The sequence below is a fragment of the Durio zibethinus genome, chromosome 16 (assembly GCF_047325235.1).
Source record: "Durio zibethinus cultivar Kanyao isolate XHJ-2024 chromosome 16, ASM4732523v1, whole genome shotgun sequence".
NCBI lineage: Eukaryota > Viridiplantae > Streptophyta > Magnoliopsida > Malvales > Malvaceae > Durio > Durio zibethinus.
The window spans coordinates 3,446,755-3,451,990 of record NC_143177.1 but is presented as its reverse complement, the minus strand read 5'-3'; the positions used below and the strand labels follow the sequence as shown (position 1 = coordinate 3,451,990).

The following is a 5,236-nucleotide window of genomic DNA, read 5'->3' as shown; positions in this document are numbered from 1 at the left end:
TTAATTCTAATGAAAATGTAACAGATATGTTGACTAAAATACTTCCTAGAGAGAAGCTTGAGCTCTGCAAAAACTTGATCAGAATGAGTTTCTTGGCCAAGGTAAGTTCTAAATGAAACTACTATGGTGATGAATCTCCTTTTAATAAGACTGGAGGGGGAGACTGTTAGGAAAATAGGGTCTAACCCCATGTAATTGGTTTTGGGCCAATCAAAGGCCATAGGCTTTGGTCTTTCTTTTTACACAGAGCCCTAGCTACTTAATAAAAAGAGGTGGGGTTGTTTTAAGGTGGTGTCAAAAACCAAGAAAAAAAAAGCCAAGAAAAATAAAGAGAAAAAAGATAAGAGAGAATTGGCTGAATAGAAGTCAATCCGTTGTCTGATTAAGCTGAAACTTTATCAGCAGGTTTATGATTCAGAGTTCTACATTATGAACGGTGAAGATCGAGTTTAAAGCTCTCTAGGAACAAATCCAAGGTGTATTTGTTGAGTCATCTATTTAGTAAGATTTTTTCAATTGTCTCTCTCTAGTTGTTGATTAGTTCTAGTTGTAGCAAGAGAAGAACATTGCATATCCATTATTTGATAGTGAAGATTTTTTTGGTGATCCATGGTTTTTCCCTCTGCACTGAGAGTTTTTCACGTAAATTTTAGTGTGCTTTATTTTTCCTACGTTGTTAATTGTTGATTGTTGTCTATTACTGTAGGTTATTGCGATATATTACTTCTGTATTATTGTGTTTATTACTTTAGGCCCAACACTTTTTTACAGGCGACGAAGGAGTGTATAGACACCTGTTGGAGAAAAAAACATCTCGCAGCACTTCGCCAATAGCAATTGAAGCCATTGGATATATGGGGCAGTTGAGACAATTGATTGGGTAGTGATAAATGAAGGAAGAAAGTATCACACATAAAACCACATACACCATTGGCATTGATGGAAAGTAAAAATGTGATAGCTTCAGTTTCAAATAAGCTTACACAGAACGCATTTTCCAATAGTTACCATTCAATTTTTCTGTTTTTTTTTTTCAATAGAGGGTAAAGCCCTGTAGGGAAGGCGAGACTTCATTCAAAGCTAAGTCATTATATCTTCTTAAAGACTTACGTGACCACTAGGTCATGAAGCAAAAGATAATTTTTTCTATTTTTCATTGCTTAGGTGTCCCTTCAATATAGATTAGGGACAACTTTTATATATAGTATAGATTAGATGGGCATAACCCATGAAAACGAAAAAAAGTCTTGTATTTATATTATTTATTGTATTTATATATCTTATTTTTTATTCTATATATCTATTGGATATACAATAATAATTATTATTTATATTTAAACATCACAACTCTTTAACTTAGGTTTACTTATTATAAATAATTTTTAATTTAAAATGACTAATTTATTATTACTATATTTTCACAAATATGTATATCTAAATTTAACATATATATGAGTATTATAATAATTAAAACCGAATTAACAAATATTTAATTGTGATCTTTTTCTTTTTTTTTTTTCAACCAAATTTTTTCATATTATATCTTTTATACCTTTTTTTTTAAATTGTTACATTCAAAAAAATATAAATGCTTAATTGTTATTTATATTTACATATTAACATACTTATAATTGTAATTGTTTTTATATATGTTGCATTTAAAAAAAAATTTATTAGTAGATTTGATATATTTTGGGAAAAATAAAAATAATTTATTGTTATAAAATATTACTTTATGCAAAAATTTGAGAATATTGACTGCTTTTCAAAGATAAAATGATTTTTAAATGAGGTTTTTAATGAAATAGTTCATGGATGACTAATGGAAAAACATACTTGTCTTTTGAAATTAAAAAGTTTAGAACAAATTGTCTGTTCTTTAAATTAACAAATTTATGTTGAATTATCCTCGTAACTAAAAGATGGAAATTACCTTATTCTTTAACAAGAGGTAAGATTTATCTAATTTATACTACAATAAATTAAAAAAATGCCTAAGAAATTCAAATGTTTACAGTTATCCAAGTTTATTACAGGCTAGATATTTATTAGGGTTTTAATTTTAACATTTGAATTTGAATTTTATTTGTATGGAAATGTAGTGAGGCTCAATGGGATTCATTTTATCACTTTTTCATAAAAATGTTTTTGTTTAATTTTGTTGGTGAGGATAAAAATTTTCAATAGAAATAAAGAATTTATCCACCATTTTTTATAGGTGAGATCTTTCAAAGGGTCCTATTTGACTAAATGAATGCATGCTAATTTTATTAAAAGTAGTTCAATTTTATGTAGAACACAAAGTAAATTTTTAAAAAAAAATTTAAAGTCATGAGAATTTTATAAAATTCATCTAAGTATTAATGAAGTCTTAGGAATTTTTAAAATTAGAATTAAATAAATTCATAAATAAATTTTTAAGGTTAATAAATTTTTATTAACTCTACCAAAATATTAAAAAAGACCTAAATTTTTTCAATATGAAAATTAATTAAATTCATAAATAATAAATAAAAATAAATGAAACAAAAAACATTAAAGTCACAAAATTCATAAAAATGAAATATGATAAATAATGAATAATAGATGAAAATATATATGATTAAAATAAAAAATTTATTTTACTCACAAAACCTCCCACATTCTTTTACACATGTCAATATAGAATATAAAAATAGAGATTAAAATTTTCAAAGAATAAATTTTAAAGAAATTTATGATGATATTAAATAAAAAACTAATTTCCTTAAATTTGAATAGACGAAATATTTTATAATATTTTTAATAAATTATTTGTAATTGAATAATTTATTTATAATAAATTACAATTTTTATAATTTTTAATTAAAAAGAAAAAAGAAAAATACAATGTAGCGCGAGACCCATTCTTGTAAACTACAAAATGCCTCCTGCTCTGCTAGGCCAATACACAGATTACCCAAAACAACCAAAATCCCATCGCCTTTGGGCTATGGCCTTCGGCCTTTGCTCCTTGGTATTGTATTGAATGCCGGAAGCCTGAATTTCACTCTCTTTCTCTTAGGTGAAGCAGCTATAAATCTAAATTCACATGCATTTTCTTTACCCTCTCGAGGATATATAAATCATTGCTAGCTATAACAAAGTCATTCCTTTTCAAACCTCACAAGAAAACCGCCTAAAACCCCATTTTTTCCTTTCTCTTTCTCTCGTCTTTCTTTGTTCTTCAAGAATCCTGCAAGAAAACCGTATCCCAAACAACAACAACATCAAGAATTCTCAAAGCCTTTCACTCAAAAAAGAAGGGAAAAGATCCAAAGAACCTCATGGCCGGTGAAGAAGAAGGTCATCCCAAGCTTCAATTTCCATTAGATGCGGAGTCTTACAAGATTATTGATGAAATCGGGGCTGGCGTTAGTGCCGTAGTTTACAAAGCCGAATGTGTTCCCATGAATTCAATTGTTGTTGCCATCAAAGCCATTGATCTTGATCAGTCCAAGGCTGATTTCGACAACATTCGACGTGAAAGCAACAACATGTCACTTCTTTCACACCACAACATCCTCAATGCTCATTGCTCCTTCACCGTTGACAGACGTCTCTGGGTGGTGATGCCATTTATGTCTGGCGGTTCTTTACAATCCATAATCTCATCTTCTTTCCCCGACGGTTTATCAGAGCAATGCATTGCCATTGTTCTCAAAGAAACCCTCAATGCATTGTCATATCTTCACAACCAAGGGCATTTGCATAGAGATATAAAGGCTGGCAATATTTTGATGGACTCGATTGGGTGTGTTAAGCTTGCGGATTTTGGGTTTTCAGCTTCGACTTATGAGTCGAGTTCAGGTCACGAATCGTGTTCATCGACATCTTCATCACCGTTGGTTATTACATATGAGTCGGGAACCCCATATTGGATGGCACCAGAGGTGATACACTCACATACAGGGTATAGTTTTAAGGCTGATATATGGTCTTTTGGTATAACCGCGCTAGAATTAGCCCATGGAAGGCCTCCTTTATCGCATCTACCTCCTTCAAAGTCTTTGATCATGAAGATTACCAAGCGGTTTAGATTTCCTGATTATGAAAATAATAGCAAGAAAGGTAAGACCAAAAACTTTTCAAAGGCCTTTAAAGATATGGTTGCTTCTTGTCTTGATCAAGATCCTGGGAAGCGACCCTCGGCAGAGAAGCTTTTGAAACATTCCTTTTTTAAGAGTTGCAAAGGTTTGGATTTTCTTGTCGAGCATGTGTTGCATGGATTGCCCAGTGTTGAAGAGCGGTTCAGGGCAAGCAAGATTCTTAGGGAGGGTGTTGATGTTGGAGTAGATTATGAAGATGTTGATGGGGAATCAGGGTCTCAGCTTGTTAAACATAGAAGGATTAGTGGGTGGAACTTCAATGAAGATGGGTTCGAGCTTGAACCTGTATTCACCAGCGAGTCCAAAGACGATCCAATTGGGAAACAGGTTCGTTTTGGTGGCGAAACGATCATTCCAGTAAAGGCAGGTGACTCGGATGGATCGGGTAATCCTGGGGGATCAAATTTGAACTTACCAGAGGCTGAGTCAAGTTTGATTAGTTCACCAGGGGGTGTTGGGGAGGGGGGAAATGATGGTTCTCATTGTGAAGAAGAGTCTGGCATTGAGCAAATTGCAGGGAATGAGTCTGGAGTTGACAGTACTTTTAATGCAGAAACAGTAGTGGGTTACCTGATGACATTGAAAAAGAGTTTGGATGATCAAATGCAGAAGGTGACATATATGATTAGCCTGCTTGGAGGGGAAGTGATCAACAGGGAAGATCAATTGGTGCAGTTGATTGAGAAGTTGAGGTTGGAGTTGGAGCATGAAAGGCAAAAGAACTTTGAATTGGAGATGCAATTAGAGATTCTCAGAATGCAGACTTCTGGTCCATCCAACACTGATGAAAATAATTGAGGTTTACCCGTCCCAACTACAACATTTGCGAGTTGGTTGAAGATTTGGGACAGTGAGTGAAATTTCAGTCTAGTTTTTTTTTTTTTGTGATTTGAGTCCACATAGTGTATCACAAATCACAAGTGCAAATATGTGCGCCTTAAGATAGTTGGGAATTAGGGACATGCCAAACAGGCTATATTTGATTTCATCTAATGGAAGAAATTGAAAGATTATGGATAATTTTGACATTCTTTATGCATAATTCTATGTTCTTTGATACCTGAAGAACGAGTTACAAGTCTCAGAATTTCCATTTCATATATAAATTA

At 32.3% G+C, this 5,236-nt stretch overlaps 1 pseudogene; it reads left to right on the top strand.

The window, feature by feature from the left end:
* The first annotated feature begins 3,015 nt into the window (after positions 1-3,015).
* Positions 3,016-4,946, top strand: LOC149514218 (serine/threonine-protein kinase BLUS1 pseudogene; annotated as a pseudogene).
* The last annotated feature ends 290 nt before the right edge of the window (positions 4,947-5,236 follow it).